General features: G+C 44.6%; 1 protein-coding gene across 1 annotated transcript in view; it reads left to right on the top strand.

Moving 5' to 3' along the window:
- The window catches only part of LOC124711192 (scavenger receptor class B member 1), a 685541-nt gene that overhangs the window by 81573 nt on the left and 585683 nt on the right, over positions 1 to 18285 (top strand). The gene's annotated exons all lie outside the window — the stretch shown is intronic.

Raw genomic sequence — 18285 nt, 5'->3', positions numbered from 1 at the left:
TTCAGGGACGTCATAGAAATTGCTAAACAACCAAAAAGTTTTAATCGGAAGGAGATGTTTGTGAAAGTGAGTGATAGCTGGATTCTGGTGCTGAAGAAGATGTGTACCAGTCTTCCACGGTGTGACAATAGCAGCAGCAGACGGCAGCAATTAACAGTTGCCAATTGTGCTCGAGTATTCAAAACAGGCGACGTGTGTGGGAGCAAATGGAAACGGAATTTCACTTCAGTTATCATCGAGCCAGGGGGTGCATCAGACACTCCAAGAAGCTACAACCTCCTTGAAAATGTTCTCCATGCAGATGGGAACGAAACGTTAGGTTTCAATATGAGATTCGTCAGCCCATGGCATAATAACTTAGCATAATAACTTATTAAACTTTATATTAAAAATGAAGAAATTCCTCCAGCTGTATTTAAGATGTCGGTTTTATTTTGTAACTAGTTTCAACGTTGTAACAACGTCATCTTCAGGCCCATACACTTGTTGACGTCAACTGCGTGCGGCTGATACCAGAAGTTAATGGTGAGACACGGACGTGCTCCGTGTGGCAGGTGGTTAGTAACTTCCACACGGAGCACGTCCGTGTCTCACCACTGACTTCTAGTATCAGCCGCACGCGGTTGACGTCAACAAGTGTATGGGCCTCAAGATGACGTTGTTACAACGTTGAAACTAGTTACAAAATAAAATCGACATCTTAAATACAGCTGGAGGAATTTCTTCATTTTTAATATACATTTATACCAGCTGACGTCCCACTGTCCTCCATTTCAACTATGGATGTACGAACATTAAACTTTACCTTTACATTCTACAGTTGTACATTTTATGGTTTATTGCAGTTCACACCCAACATAAGTCATCACCTTAGGATCGAAAGTTCGTGAATTCAGAACATTATCTTTGGTGGAAATATTGTGTGTCCTATCGTACCCGGCGTAGGTAGAACGCAGTTAATGATCATTCGCATTGGCGGTGACGCACAGACTGGTGGAACAGTGAAGCGATTCCGGTGGTTGATTTAACGGTAGTAGAGCTTACAAAGCGTACTGCTAGCTAGAAACAAGTCCAGAGTGTAGCGAAAGTCATCATATGCGTGCGTCAAAAGCCCAAGGAGTGATCTGAATAAAAAAATAAACACAGGCAAAGTCAATGACGCGTACTGGAGGCTTCAGAGAATAGCGATAAGTGATGGATAAGTGTGGAGCCGCGGTATTTACAGGCACAATGACATAAGTGGATGGGCCCAGCGGTGGCACGCCTGCATCTGCAATGGCACCTTCCTCGGGCGTCAGCTGCAGCTATGATATGAAAGAAGTACCTCTGGCCTTTCCTCCAAATTGATAGTTTGGCTAGATGGAGAATCCAAACCACTGTTGGATGCTAAACAATGCTCTTACCATCTTAGCTATCCAAGTATAACTCACGACCAGCTCTCGCAGTTTCAGTTCTATCAGCAACCCTCTCCTATTTTTCAAACGTGAAAGGAGCTCTCCCGCCTACGTTGCTGGTTTTGTGACATACACAGTGTAGAAAATAACCAGAGTTTCAAACGGAGTTGTAGAGGCGGCTGGTGGTTGATCTCTATGGTGGGTGTTGGAACTGGGTTGTCAGAGATCATGAAGCCAGAACTTCACAACGCTGGGCAGGTAACGATGGAGTGGCGAGTGGATCCCTGGTAGCCATCCGACATATCATCATTAATAAATATTCATTTATTATTTGGCGTAAATGACAACAGTGCGATGATGCTCTGAGAAGCGAACGCCAAGGACATAAGCCTATATGGCCAGTAAAGTGATCAGGGCGTCACTAGGCGCCCGTCAGCTAGCAGGCTCGTACGGCTGGTGAAATGATGATGGTAGCGACTCGGTAAGTATGCTGACTCCAGCAGCGGACGGTAGCCCACAATGTAGAGACAGCTGAGGAGCTACCCAGCGTGAATGAGGTGGCACTACATTACATTAATACTTGTTCCATTGATCGTGAGTATGACATTTCGTAATGTGGAACATGTCAGTAGCTCACAGCATCACTTTCTTCCAACGCGAGCAATGAGTTTGCTGCACAGGCAATGGCGGCTGAGCAGCTACATGGCCTCATGCTCTAACTGTATCCCATCAGGGTAGGAGGCTGGCAGCGACCGAGGCAGGTCCGCATTTGGCCTACTGATTAGAGGGTGCTAAGTTATCAGCATTCGACACAGCACGCGCAGCGGTGTCGGAACTAGCAGTGTCAGAGTCCAGACATGATCACTTGTTGATCCATGTAGACTCACAAACTGTCTCAGGACCCCATCAGAGCTGATAACTAGCAAACAGCAATGCCTCTGGTTGGAAATGTGTAGTATTTGTATGGTCTCATTCCTGGTCACGTGGGATAGACGCGCGGTCTAGGGCGCCCTGTTACGGTTCGCACGGCTCCCCCTGTCGGAGGTTTGACTCCTCCCTCGGGCATGGGTGTGTGTGTTGTCCTTAGCGTAGTTATATTAAGTAATGTGTAAGCCACGGGACCGATGACCTCAGCAGTTTGGCCCCATAGAACTTACCACAAATTCTTGTTTTGCTAAAGCATTGGTTCCTATCACGTGAGCCACAACAGAGCTACAACTCTGGCGTGATTAGGTCACCCATGCGACTCAGCTTTTCTGCTAAGTCAGTGTCATTATGACACTGGTCTCTGCGGTTGTATCGAGTGGTAGCTTCAGAGACAGGACTCGCCATATGAGCAGGTAGACCCCTATATAATTTTAACTAGCGAGCACGGACTGTCTTGAATCACATTTTTGTTACACAAGATCGATGGTAGTCTCCACAAACGCCGCCATCAAGATGAACGGCGGCTCTTAACGTGCAGCACGCTACGGACGCAGACTGGTGGGAGCAGCATTATGTGTGTGTTCAAAAATGTGTGTGAAATCTTATGGGACTTAACTGCTAAAGTCGTCAGTCCCTAAGCGTACACACATGCCCGAGGGAGGACTCGAACCTCCGCCGGGACCACAGCATTATGCTACGGGAGACATCCTTCTCCGCTCGCATGGCTCCTATGGCAGTAATCCAAGACACGCTGAGGCAAAACACCTGCATCTCGTCATGCTTGATGTCTTCCCCGACGGCGATGTTATCTTTCAGTAGTATAATTGTCCGAGTCACAGAGCCAGAACAGTACTACAGTGGTTTTAGAAGCATTTTAGTGAACTCACGTTTATGTCTTGGTGAACAAATTCGCCTGATGTAAGTCCCACCTGGGTAGCTATCAGGTGCCATCGCGGCGTACGCAAATCAGCGGCCCGTTATTATGCGAATTACATGATCTGTGTGTAGACATCTAATGCCACACACCTCTACAAATTTAACTACAAACTGTCGGATCCCTGTAACCAGAATCAGGGATGTATTTCGTTACAAAGAAGGACAAACAAGCTGTTTTGACTCATTATAATTACTGACCAAATTTAAAAATTTAGAAGTGATGTCATAATCTGCTCTCGAAGAGGTACAAATTATTTATGGATTCACACAATAAGTCAACTTAGAAACTGAGTACATTTCTTGAGACTGCGTTACATATTAAGTCATTTGTAAAGTAATCAAACGTTTTAAGCTGTTCTATACTTGGAAGGTCCATTCTTTTCAGAATAGTGGGTGGGGTAACTGCTCTGGGAGAAGAGGCGGTCTAATTCTCATCAAGCCACACAGGTTCATATATGCGACCGATTTTCATTTTTCTCTGGAAATATTGTGTCGAGTGTTCTGTGCTGAGGAATTTTCTGTTTCCAAGACAACTTCCAATTTTGTTTAATGTAAAGATATATCAAATTGGCAGGTATTATACCGAATTCGAGACAATATTTTATGCGAAAATAATTATGTGAAGGCGTGAGAGTATGTTGTCAACTATGTGACAATGTGGCGTAACTTCACTTCTAATTGAATTTCCACAACTTCTGCAGTTTTAACTGAAAGATCGCCCTGATGGCGAAGTAGGATTTACAGTAATTAGTTATTAACAGTTTTGATGTTTCTTCCTATAATGAAATTGCATGTATACGGTGAGCATAAAGTATTTCCTTGATTACAAAAATTTATATCTATAGAACTATGCTAGATCCTGCTATACGGTTTGTTGCTCATAAAATTTTTAATGCATGCACTTCCAGATGTCTACACCGTTTTTAGCAAATGGTATCTTAAATCATGAACAGCATTCGAGTCTGAGGGTCCGAGGACCAGCATATCGTGGTACAGCAAATAAAGAACAGCTCGAAAGCAAACGTATGGTGTGGGTTAATGTACAGCGCAGCTCTTGGACCAGTCCTTTTCACTGGTCTTATCAGCACAGCAACAGTTTACCTAGACATGTTGGAACCATACGTTGCAGGAATTTCAACCAAGGGTACATTTTCAACAATATATTGCATTGCCACACTGGGGGCTGTTTGTTCGTCTGTTCCTGAATGAAACCTTTCCGGACAGATGACTTGTTAGAGACTGTACAATGCCATGGCCATCACTTTCACTAGACAGAAACAGTGCTTAATTTCTAAAATTTTTGGTGCCGGAACGCACCTCTTCAACCATATAACACCTTCTTTCTCCTGTCATGAAAATCACGAGTCCATATTTTTGAAAACTTGTCATAAAGCTTACAATGAGAATTAATTTTTTACAAAATACTGCTCTGAAATTCAGGATTTTAAGACGTTATTTCTTGTAATCAAAACAATAGAACCACATGACTTAATATAAACAACAGGTGCTACGGTCTGTCCCCGTAGCAGTATTGCTTTGCTCCCTCATTTTGCTCGATACATATGGGCACAAGTCTGTATCTTTGTGACTATGACGTCATATTTTCAGCTGCTGTCAGCCGCAAAGTGCAAACAGATGCGTTGCAACAGCATGGTTAACTTGCATCCAGTATTAATTGATAAAGCATTTAGTGACGTATGACGGCGAGGATATTCCTGGCCTGTCGGGGTCACACACAATTCCGATTTCACGATGGTCACTCATTGTCGCGCTCACTGGCATCGACGCAGCGGCTAATTATAGGTACGTTGCGATTGAATACACGTGTACTATCTTATATCTCCTGTGCCGACTTGCACCAGTGAATTGCAAAAATTACCTTGAGTTAGCGGACGCCGTCCCGGCCGAAATTAAACCCTGGACGTAACCACTCTTGACTTTTTTTTGTGGGATTACGTAAGGATGAAGTGTTCAGTTCTGCGTTTCCTGATGTGCGAACTCTTACGGCACGGATACGCCGTGCCGTCGAGGTGGTGACGAAGGAGATGTAAGTAAAAACATGGAGAGAAATTGAGTTTCACTTAGTCGTTTTACGGGCAACAAATGGAGCAAATGTGGAAGAGTCCCTTTAAAAACCTTTATGAACTAAGCAACCATTTGCAACAATATGCATAGCTGTATCCAGCCTAATTCCTTAGAAATGAAACTCTGTAGTCAGGAAAAAACTTTATGTTCAATCTGTAGATTTGTCACATGAAAATTACCTTTGTACTGTCCTACCCCTTTCTCCTCTCTTATTACTTTTCGATCGGAATATGACATGAGACAATTGTCGAAAGCAATAATTCGAACGAACATAAAAAATAACCTAGACTGTGTCTTTCTTCAAATACCGGAATCATTCCTTTGAAACTGACACAGCTGACTACCTCGCACGTTCTTGGTCTATCCAGGCTTACGTTCTGTCTGTAATAACCTTGTCGTCGACAGGATCTTATTTCGTGTTCAGTGACCTCACATATTTGTCCAAGTACATTAACGTCCTGCCACGTCACTCAGACGAGCATAACAAAATGTACGTGCGGCATTCAATAAGTAATGCAACAGATTTTTTTCTCGGCCAATTTCGGTTGAAAAAATGCGGAACTCACTGTGGGACATAGTGGAGTATTTCCGCTTCAGCCCTTATAAATCCATGAAGTTCCGATAGGTGGCGGCCTATCAGTAGGCTTGAAACTTCCTGGCAGATTAAAACTGTGTGCCGGACCGAGACTCGAACTCGGGACCTTTGTCTTTCGCGGACAAGCGCTCTACCAACTGAGCTACCCAAGCACGATTCACGCCCCGACCTCACAGTTTTACTTCTGCCAGTATCTCGTCTCCTACCTTCCAAACTTCACAGAAGCTCTTCTACGATCCTTGCAGAACTGGAAGAAAGGATATTGTGGAGACATAGCTTAGCCACAGCCTGGAGGATGTTTCCAGAATGAGATTATCACTCTGCAGCGGAATGTGTGCTGATATGAAACTTCCTGGCAGATTAAAACTGTGTGGCGGACCGTAGAGCACTTGCCCGCGAAAGACAAAGGTCCCGAGTTCGCGTCTCGGTCCGGCACACAGTTTTAATCTGCCAGGAAGCTTCATATCAGCGCACACTCCGCTGCACAATGAGAATCTCATTCTGTATACGTAGACTTGGAAATGGCGCCTGTGACGGAGATGTCTTCGAAACGGAGAGCTGCTGTTGAGGCTTTTTTTTTTTTTTTTTTTTTTTTTTTTGCGGAAAAATTTATAGGCACTTGCAGCATGTATACGGAGATCTGGCAGTGAACAAAAGCACGGTAAGCCACTGGGCAAGGGGTCTGTCATCATCGCATGGAGGTCGCGCTAACCTGTCCTATTTCCAGCGTGACTACTGCAATGTTGGAACGTAAGGATACTCTCATTCGATGTGATCAACGGATCACAATCAAACACCTCGCTGCTCAGTTGGGCATCTCTACTGGTTGTTCTAACACACTCATTTATCAGTTGGAATACTCAAATATGTGTCCTCGCTGGGTTCCTAGTCGCCTAACATAAGACACTAAAGTACAACGAAGGACCGTCTGTGCAGAATTGCTTGCACGTTACAAGACTGATTGTGACAATTTTTTATCGAACATTGTAACAGGCGATCATTTCGAACCGGAAACAAAACGATAATCCATAGAGTGGCACTACACTGTTTCGCCTCGAAGAAAAAGTTTAAAGACTCACCCTCAGACGGTAAAGTAATTGTGACGGGCAACTGGGACTCTGAAGGGGTTTATTTGTTTGATGTCCTCCGACCAACTCTGATCTGCAGCGATCATTTCCGAAGTGTATTATTCTATCCTCAGGAAATTGAAGAAGCGTCTTCAGCGTGTTCGTCACCACAAAAATGCAGATGAACTTCGCAAGGCCTAACACAAGTCTGCGCTCGCAAGAGGAGCTCACAAAGGTCGTTGGACTACAGCCCGGATCTCATCAAAATCAAATGACTCCGAGTACTATGGGACTTAATATCTGAGGTCATCAGTCCCCTAGACTTACAACTACTTAAACCTAACCAACCTAAGAACATCACACACATCCATGCTCGAGGCAAGGTTCGAACCTGCGACCGTAGCAGCCGCGTGGTTCCGGACTGAAGCGCCTAGAACCGCCCGGTCACAGCGGCCGGCCGGGATCTCATCTTCCGACATCCATCCACTTGGCCCACTGAAGGATGCACTCCACGGGAAAGCAGTACGCGAATGATGGGGAGGTTATTCACGCAGCAAGACGTTGGCTCGAACATTTACCAGGAGAGTGGCACCACGCGACCATACAGGCCTTCCCAGTAAAGTAGCGTAAGGCCGTCGCATTGAACGGAGATTATGTTGAAAAACATAGTTATGTACCCAAGGGAGTGGGGAATAATACTGAATCCTGAACAAAACCAGCCTGCTTTAATAGAACTAATGTGTTGCATTACTTATTGAACGCCCTTCGTAGTTTCTGTTGCAGAAATGATATCGAGTAATCTTAGAACGGAGACGCTAGTTGCCTCAGTACTCGAGACAGATTGTCGGAAGGCCATAACTGACGGCTGAACGCGAATGAGCAAAAAACTATGCGCGCTTGAGAATTGCTGGGAACTTGCCCGCGGCGTCTCTCCAGGCAAACCGTTAATCGCTGCGGCGCCAATTCTGCTTCCATAGGGTAAGGTCCGAATAACGGGTTCCCAATTGCGGCTTCCTACCGTTCTTTTTTTTTTACTGTCGTGCCTAGCGCCGATCTGCTGCATTACGCTGTGCTTCCTAATCCCTGTGGCCTGCGATAGTTCAGCATCAACAGCCTTCAAAGTACAGTCTAGTGGAACAACTGGAGCTCTAAGAAGTTCCCAGAAAAATGAAAAGATGACCATGAGGCTTGGTAATGTAGATAGTCTTTTCCTACATATTCATCTTGTAATGCCACACATTTTCTCGAACGATGGATAACCCGGCGTAGAAGTCTGCACTTCGCGTGTTGAGGAAACGATCCACCTAAAAAAGCATGTCCTCCTCATCGTGTAAATGCCTGCCAAATAGCATGAAGGCACTGATTGTTATGTTCAGGACAATACAGAAGGTGAGGTTGAATTTGATAGCATCAAGAAGCAGCAATTATTTTCTCTGTATCTCTGTCTTTCTTCGTCTCTCTCTCTCTCTCTCTCTCTCTCTCTCTCTCCCTCTCTCTCTCTCTCTCTCTCTCTCTCTCTCTCTCTCTCTCTCTCACACACACACACACACACACACACACACACACACACACACACGCACGTAACATGTACTGTGCACACTGTGACCTGTCCTGAGATAACAGGCATCTTAAATATTTTATAGAAATCAGGAAGAGCTGGAAAAGAGGACCGAAATCTGGAGGATAGCTATATGAGGCCTGTTGGCCGTTTGCCAAAAAGATGGATAGGCCGCAAGATCCAGCCACTCAGATGGCTGTTACAGCACCCGAAGAAACAGTTAATGAAATCATGACTGCTCAGAAAAGAATTCTTTTTTCACTCTCAATAATGTCAGAAAAAGAATAGCTGTTTTACAGATGTGCAGACGTCATCATTGGAAAACATGCATTTATCATGGCTGTTACCTTGTCACAAGTTGTCCACTAGGCCACTGGCAGTAATTCAATTAGTTTCTGGATAACACAAATTCGTGGAGTGTTGTGAATGTAGTAATTGAGTGCTACTAATAATTCAGCCCAAATATCCACTGCAGCAGAAAAATGCTGGAGTTCATTAAGGTAGCCATTGCACAGTTGCTGCTTAGCTCTTACTTCAATGGACGTTCTATGATAGAAATTTGGCAATGCAATAAGAAATAATAAACAGCATTTATTAAGAGGATTTTGCAAAATGGTACGCAACTTTGGTACAATTTAATATATAGCACCTGCTGTCCTACTTCACCACAATTATATCAAAACACTATGCTGTCTCTTGGCAGTCTATTGTATACTGAGGCGGCAAAAGTCATTGGATAGCGATATACACATATACAAATGGCTGTTTGAAAGGGCAGTGATTTGGCGGAGCTCTCATTTGTACTCAGATGATTCATGTGAAAAGATTTCCAACGTGATCCTGGCCGCAGACGGAAATTAACAAACTTTGAATGCGGAATAGCGATCGGAGCTGGATACATGGGACATTCCATTTCGAAAATCATTAGGGAATTCAATATTCTGTGATGCAAATGGACAAGAATGTTCCGAGAATACCCGGTTTCAGGCATTACTTCACACCTCGGACAGTGCAGTGGCCGACGGCCTTAATGATCGAGAGCAGCAGCGTTTGCATACAGTTGTCAGTGCAAACAGACAAGCAACACTGTGTGAAATAACCGCAGAAATCGATGTGGAATGTACGACAAATGCCGGCCGAAGTGGCCGTGCGGTTAAAGGCGCTGCAGTCTGGAACCGCAAGACCGCTACGGTCGCAGGTTCGAATCCTGCCTCGGGCATGGATGTTTGTGATGTCCTTACGTTAGTTAGATTTAACTAGTTCTAAGTTCTGGGGGACTAATGACCTCAGCAGTTGAGTCCCATAGTGCTCAGAGCCATTTGAACCATTTTTTTATACGACAAACATATCCGTTAGAACAGTGCCGTGAAATATGGCGTTAATACAACATGGCAACAGATGACCGACGTGACTGCCTTTGCTAACAGCACGACATCGCCTGCAACGCCTATCATATGCTCGTGACCGTATCGGTTGGATACTAGACGACAGGAAAACGAAGGTCTGTTCAGATGAGTCTCGATTTTAGTTGGTAAGAGCTGACGGTAGTGTTCGAGCATGGAGCAGACCCGATGAAGCCGCGAAATCTACTGGGCTCTCTGGTCCAAATGAACCGTTCACTGACTGGAAGTGGTTATGTTCGGCTACTTGGGGACAATTTGCAGGCATTCATGGACTTCATGTTCCCAAAGTACGATGGAATGTTTATGAATGACGCGCCATGTCACCGGCTCACAATTGTTCGCCATTGATGTGAAGAACATTCTGGACAATTAGAGCCAATGTTGATCAATCAGATCGCCCGAAATGCCATCGAACATTTATAGGACATAACCGAGAGGTGAATTTGTGCACAAAATTCTGCATCAGCACCACCTCCGCGATTATGGACAGCTATAGAGATAGAATGGCTCAATATTTCTGCAGGGGACTTCCAGCGAATTGTTGAGTCCAAGCCACGTCGAGTACCTGCACTACTCCGGGGAAAAGGAGATCCGATACGATATTAGGAGGTATCCCATTGTAACCTCCCAGCAGAAAAAAAAATAATTATAGTATTCAAATTTAGTGTAACCTCCCAACAGAAAAATCTCGTTTAAGTTCCCAATAGAAAAAAATTCTTTCCAATAATAAAATTTCAAGTTTTAATGTGACCGTCCATTAAAAACTGACTGCATATCGGGATTAATAAGTTTTGACGTCAGCAGCGCTGCGTGATGACCCTGTGAAATCATCCTGAATAAACAGAAAAATTCTTACCTCACAATGATGTCGCCGGATAACGCTATCTATATATCTGCTCCTATAAGAATTTTTTTTCACAGCCCAGTGCAATGCTGGCCACTAGATTTTCATTTGTAGGAAAACAACTGATTTTCTCTTGCTTAATCAACATGAGTATGCACAGGAAAAATTCGTAAAACCTTTAAACTCAGATAAATGACTGGCAAAAGGTTTCCTCAGAACAAAAGTTATTATTGAAACATTTCTGCATGGGATTTTAACATATACATGGGACATTAACATATACGCGCGGCACCAAAGAACAATATTATATATATTTTTTTACCTTATACCACATCGCTCAGGCATCGCCATCAAAAATGGCTCTGAGCACTATGGGACTTAACATCTGAGGTCATCAGTCCCCTAGAACTTAGAACTACTTAAACCTAACTTACCTAAGGACATCACACACATCCATGCTCGAGGCAGGATTCGAACCTGCGACCGTAGCGGTCGCGCGGATCCAGCTGTAGCGCTTAGAACTGCTCGGCCACCCCGGCCGGCGCACCGCCATCGTTCTGTACGCCCGGCCCAACACAGGTCAACCAGTGCACTGCCCTGTCCGGACTCCATAACTCAAGTGCTCTCTGCGAGCTACTAAACACGACTTACTGCCAACACTGCTCTGACCTGCGATTCTATTGTAGCATAGATATTCCATATCGCAGGCAGCGCGTAAAGCAATCCATCGAAATTACATCTGCTCAAGTGCGCTAGCGAATAGCAATGAATCCCTTACACCATGACTTCTATCACCTCATTATATCGTTACGTTCAGACACTCTGTTAATGCTTCGGGTTATTCGTAAACAGTAACTGCTAAAATGGAAGGTAGTCTTCGTAGTACTGTACTGAGCTGGCTGCAGGCACTTCAAAAAAGGTTCAAATGGCTCTGAGCACTATTGGACTTAACTGCTGTGGTCATCAGTCCCCTAGAACTTAGAACTACTTAAACCTAACTTACCTAAGGACATCACACACATCCGTGCCCGAGGCAGGATTCGAACCTGCAACCGTAGCGGTCACGCGGTTCCAGACTGTAGCGCCTAGAACCGCACGGCCACTCCGGCCGGCTGCAGGCACTGATGTGGCTGTCTAAGTGCTGGTACATAACTGTGTGGATGTCTGTTTTAGTGCCCATAGTCTGAAGGATTATCCTGTCCACCAGTACAAGGCAGAAGCAATGTAGTGGTGATTGACAGTGTTCACAAAAGGCTGTCCACGCTCTCGGTAGACACAAACAAAGTGCTGAAGGAAGCGGCACGGGAGCAGGAGGAGTTTTGTGTCTGTGAGCGCCATCTGGGTGCTGCAGCGCAGACTTGAGAGACGCCGGGCGAATGGTTGTGTCCGTGAGGAGGCGGCATTTCGCAGCGTTTGTTATGTAGCTCTTTCTTGATAGGTAATGAGGAGCTAAAAGTGTAATGTTTTCATGGAAAAAAGTATCTTGAAAATGTTACTTAGTTTTTGCTGTCATTCCTGTTGTGACAACCCAGAATTTCTTTGAGGCTTCTTTTAGATGCCGACCAGATTATTGTGTAGCGTGCCATTGTTGACGAGGTCACTAGAAACGGAGCATAAACTGGAACTGGACAGAGATGAGGGAGGAAGCCAGTTGTGTGTCCTACTAAGCGTAGGGAGGGCACAGTTTATAATCACCCAGACTGGCGGTGGAACAAACAGGAAATTCCTGTGGTCGATGATGGTGGAGGTAAAGAAGTGAACGCCTAACCAGAAGCATAGTGAAAGTTTTCATAAGAGTGTACAAACAGTGAAGGTAGCGATCCGAATCTAAATACGTAATCGCCGGCCGGTATGGCCGAGCGATTCTAGGCCCGTCAGTCTGGAACCGCGCGACCGCTACGGTCGCAGGTTCGAATCCTGCCTCGGGCATGGATGTGTGTGATGTCCTTAGGTTGGTTAGGATTAAGTAGTTCTAAGTTGTAAGGGACTGATGACCTCAGATGTTAAGTCCCATAGTGCTCAGAGCCATTTGAACCATTTTTTAAATGCGTAAACACAGGCAAGATCAATCACCTCTCCTAACAATGCCACAAACCGAAGGCTTCAGGGAGTGACGAGAATTGCCGGACAAGCGCAGAGACGCGATATTTGCGCGCAATCTCGCGTTAGTGGACGGGGTTTTGCGTGACATACCTGTGGATATGGCGGCGCCTTCCACGGAAGCAAATTGCGAACTTGATAAGAAGACCGAATATCCCTGCCTTTTCCTCCACACTTGTATGTGGGCTGGGCAGGGAATCAGAATCATTGCTGAATAGTGAACTCGAAAGTACCCATTTCAATGAACCCTCTTGGTATTTTCCTTCAGCAGTTTACGATCACGATGGAAAACCTAAACCGAACTAGCTAGACAGGAATCTGAACTCCGTTCGTCCTGATGTAAGTCCATTGCCTTAACCAACGTACCATCTTGCTCGATTCTAGATAGTTACCGCCATTCATTATTCACTCATGCGTTAACTTCTTCCTGCGAGTGAGAAAATAGTCGTAAAGCTTGCTGAGCGAAAAACGAGAGCAGATTTTGGAGAGGGGGGGAGGGGAGGAAGGAAAGAAGAGGAACTGATAATATCAGCTGCATCAGAACTTTATGCAGAATCAGTGGCGATGAGTGAAAATGTGTACCACACCGAGACTCCAACCCAGGATCTCCTGCTTATTAGGCAGTTGCGTTAACCACGCACTGTGCCTCCTGGATACCGTGTTACCATGTTAATCGCAACTGCGTGCACATCTCGGTACGCTCCTCGGCCGATCTACATTTCCACCAGCGCCAGTCCCTGTACATGTCCTCTGTCCTTGCTAATTCTACATTCCCGCTGGAGGTCGAACGTAAATGTGCATCTACACTGATGGTTGTGGATTCATAGCCCATTGACGCGTGGTGGCGCTAGGTGGGAATGTGGGTCGGCCGAAACGCGTCGTGGGATAAAATATAAAGAGTGACCCAGATAATTACTTTATTTGAAATTTTATAGTCATAAACAGACACTGTTCCTTGCAACAATCCAACATGAGCGACAAAAAGTTAAAGAGGCGAGTATGTTACAAATACGTATTTTTTAGCTGATACTTTGTAAAACGTGTGTTGTAATGATTACTAACTGTTGTACATGAGTAGATGTGTAAACTTGAAAATGTATTGAATAATACAGAAAAACAAACAACAATGTACATTAAATATGTTCCAACCCGGAAACTCTTCGAAATAGGGCATTTGTCCATATGAAGCTTTTTGCTTCGGATGATCGTTCTTGTCATATCCATGAATACTTAGCGTTCCTCCTGGGTACCCTGTATAAAGTACGCAAAAAGCCGACTTGAATTTTCTTTTACAATCTCCGTATCACTATGCGTTAAATAGCTATAGCCGTTTGTAATCGCTATATTCATTTTTAGTTGCCATCTGCATTTAGGAGTAAAGCGTATAATTTCGAAGGTTTTCAAGTTAGGTGAACACGTAAGATAAGTGGATAGACTTGGACAGAAGAACAAAGGAAGCAGATCAACGTTCACATGGATGAGTACTGAAGACAGGAAACACCAGACGAAAAGAAGAAAATGAAATAAAGTTTTAGCATGATACTGAGTGGACAATTCGCTTGTAATAGTAAATATTGTGAATAAAACATCGTTCGTGTGGGATCGTTGCTTGGGGTGGTTCGGTTTTACTTTTCCGCCAGCGCACTTTTATAATGAGCGAGAAGTTGTGCGTCAGCGAGCTAGCCGGTTGGTCCAGAGGCGCGCCTGCGCAGTGCGGCCTGGAGCAGCCTCCGGCGCGGTGGGCACTGTCAGTGACCGCCGGTGACCGCGGGAACTCCGAGTACCCACCCAGCCTCTCGCAGAGTACGCACGTCTGTACACTCCTGCCCCATCGTATGATGGGTGTTCGCAAAGATTCGCTAACTTACAATCTGAAACCTTGCGTCAAGCTGAACACAGGGCACGATCGCTGATGCATGTAACACTTTATCACACACACACACAAACACACACACACACACACACACACACACACACACACTTGCAGGGTTACCATATCTTTTAATGCAAAAAAAAGATGGCACTATCTATATTTTAGGATGGAAACACAGGACGCTTTCCATATTTTGAACGTACACTACTGGCCATTAAAATTGCTACACCACGAAGATGACGTGCTACAGACGCGAAATTTAACCGACAGGAAGAAGATGCTGTGATATGCAAATGATTAGCGTTTCAGAGCATTCACACAAGGTTGGCGCCGGTGGCGACACCTACAACGTGCTGACATGAGGAAAGTTACCAACCGATTTCTCATACACAAACAGCAGTTGACCAGCGTTGCCTGGTGAAACGTTGTTGTGATGCCTCGTGTAAGGACGAGAAATGCGTACCATCACGTTTCCGAACTTGATAAAGGTCGGAGTGTAGCCTATCGCGATTGCGGTTTATCGTATCGCGACATTGCTGCCCGCGTTGGTCGAGATCCAATGACTGTTAGCAGAATATGGAATCGGTAGGTTCAGGAGGGTAATACAGAAAGTCGTGCTGGATCCCAACGGGTTCGTATCACTAGCAGTCGAGATGACAGGCATGTTATCCGCATGGTTGTAACGGATCGTGCAGCCACGTCTCGATCCCTGAGTCAACAGATGGGGATGTCTGCAAGACAACAACCATCTGCACGAACAGTTTGACGACGTTTGTAGCAGCATGGACTATCAGCTCGGAGACCACGGCTGCGGTTACCCTTGAAGCTGCATCACAGACAGGCGCGCCAGATATTGACTGTCTCCTAAACTAAGCTTCTGAAGATGACAAATTAATTTGTCGAATCCGGTAAAGCATAAAAAAATATATTAAAGCTGATGACTGAAATTTATCATGAAGAAGTAACAAATAATACAGATGATATAATTCAACAGGCGACGTAAAAATATATATAAATTGTTGACGATACGAGACAGAAACAAAATTCAAACGATCTTAATTCCCAAAAATAAATAATGCGGACATTACAAGAAATAGTAAAGATGTGGGCAGACGCTATATTAAACGTCGAAAATGGAGACATGTCCACATAATTACGGATTTGTGGTAAACCTCCACACACACACACACACACACACACACACACACACACACACACACACACACACCCACACACACACACACACACACACACACACACACACCCACACACACACACACACAGAGCGCATATTGTAGAGGAAAACTTTAATACAGGCCGTTTGACTATTACAGGCAGAAACTAAAGAGGCGAATAGTGGACAATGAAAGAAACTAATGCGATCAAATTGCGTGCCTAAGGAGTATTGTCTCAGTTGTGTAACTGGATTCGTGATTTGCTGTCAGAGAGGTCGCAGTTTGCAATACGGAGAGTAATCGAGTAAAACAGATGTGATAGCTGCCTTTCCCAAGGAAATGTTATAGGGCTCTCCTGTTTCTAACCTTTGTAAATGATTTAGAAATTTTAGCAGTCATCTTAGATTCCTTGCAGACGCTGATGTCATTTACCATCTTGTAAAGTCATCAGAAGATCAAAAACAAATGAAAAAGTTTCAAGCAAAAAGTGGCAATTGACTCTAAGTCAGCAGTCGACCCGAATCAAATATCTGTGCGGTTAGCGGTTCTCAGTCAAATTTTATAACCAAAATGCTACAACCATAGCACAAGAAAGGCGAATACGTCCTGGACGGAGTTAGTGACGTAGAAGGATAAAATACTAACGATGGTATTTGGTTCTGGACGGGCCACGTGGAGTGGCCGTGCGGTCTAAGGCCCCATGTCACGGAGTGTGCGGTCCCTCCCGCCGGAGGTTCGAGTCCTCCCTAGGGCATGGATGTGTGTATGTTGTTCTTAGCATAAGTTAGTTTTTAGTAGTGTGTAAGTCTAGGGACCGATGACCTCAGCAGTTTAGTCCCTTAGGAATTCACAAACACGTTATTTGTTTCTGGACGTAATATTCGAACGGTGCACGTACGAATGGTATCTTTGGCTGAGCATTAATTTCAGCCCAATTAAAATCTTTAGGGAAAGGAATTAATCGATTCGTACAATTTTCCTGGGCCTCAGCTCCGGTTCGTCGTTCAAACCTTGGTTAATATACTGTGTCACAGCTGCAGTGAGACGTACGGTCGAATGCTATACAATCGACCGCTCGTCTGGGATGAACCAAAAACTTTTCATCCCATGTTCCTACTTCAAGTAGGAATCGAGCACCAAGACCCCCCCCCCCCCCCCCCCCCCAATCAACGATTCTGTAACGATAACATGAGTCTAGGAACAAACAGCCGAATCTTAAAAGTGTAGTTTTCCTGCTCAGAAATAAACAAAAACAACGTGCGCTTAATTTTAATTGATTTTGGTGAATTCGGCCATGAACTAAGTAAACGTGACCGATTACCTCGGGGGCAGAGGGGCAAGTAACGTGGTCACTGAAGGGTTAGGAAATGTGAGATGAGGAATGTTTTATTGTTTGTCTTCCAGCACCGACAACTCACGGGCGTGCACGACTCCTATAGATCAGCTGCTGCGGTAAAAATCCTGATGCGGAAGCAACATGGATTAGTGAATGGGTATTACAGAGACGGTCGTCATCACACGCGGCTGGCTCTGAGCACTATGGGACTCAACTGCTGAGGTCATTAGTCCCCTAGAACTTAGAACTAGTTAAACCTAACTAACCTAAGGACATCACAAACATCCATGCCCGAGGCAGGATTCGAACCTGCGACCGTAGCGGTCTTGCTGTTCCAGACTGCAGCGCCTTTAACCGCACGGCCACTTCGGCCGGCCATCACACGCGGTACACATTCCTAGCGAGGAATATAATATTAAGACTGTTGTAATACAACTTAATGAGCAGTGGAAAAACGACATTCAAAACATTCAGTAAAAATTTCTGGTCGTCTTTTTATCTGTTTTCCGTCTTTTCCTTTAGTTGAGGTATGTACCGTCCATACATCTAAATGAAGGCAGTTTGTTTCTTGCCATACGCGTTTCGCTTCTTTTATTTGAGAAGCACCATCAGTGGCCAGAAATACATGTTTCTTTCTATACATGCAATAAACGTATTATGTGATAGATATAATATGCTGCTATATTACATTTTGTCATGTTTTTCTCTTGCTTTTTAGTTTAGAAGCAACTTTTGTAGCACAAATTCTGTATTGTGAATGTATCGTTTGGTGTTACGACTTCCAGCGCAGTTAACACATGTGTGTGGTCCTTGGAGACGTGTTTGTTAGTCTTCATACTCCAGCTGGCCGATGTCTGGTGTTGTTTCATCCACATTTGTCACATCTCATGTTTCACTTTCACTTCCATTTGATGATCGCCATATGTGTTTCTTTGGTGTGTAGTGTTGTCAATTGTTGTTGTGCGTTTGTCGGCCTTTGTTTCTCTTGTGTT

This window comes from Schistocerca piceifrons, chromosome 8 (assembly GCF_021461385.2).
Source record: "Schistocerca piceifrons isolate TAMUIC-IGC-003096 chromosome 8, iqSchPice1.1, whole genome shotgun sequence".
In the NCBI taxonomy this organism is placed as follows: Eukaryota; Metazoa; Arthropoda; class Insecta; order Orthoptera; family Acrididae; genus Schistocerca; species Schistocerca piceifrons.
The sequence above is the reverse complement of the archived record's forward strand: the minus strand, read 5'-3'. Positions and strand labels throughout refer to the sequence as shown.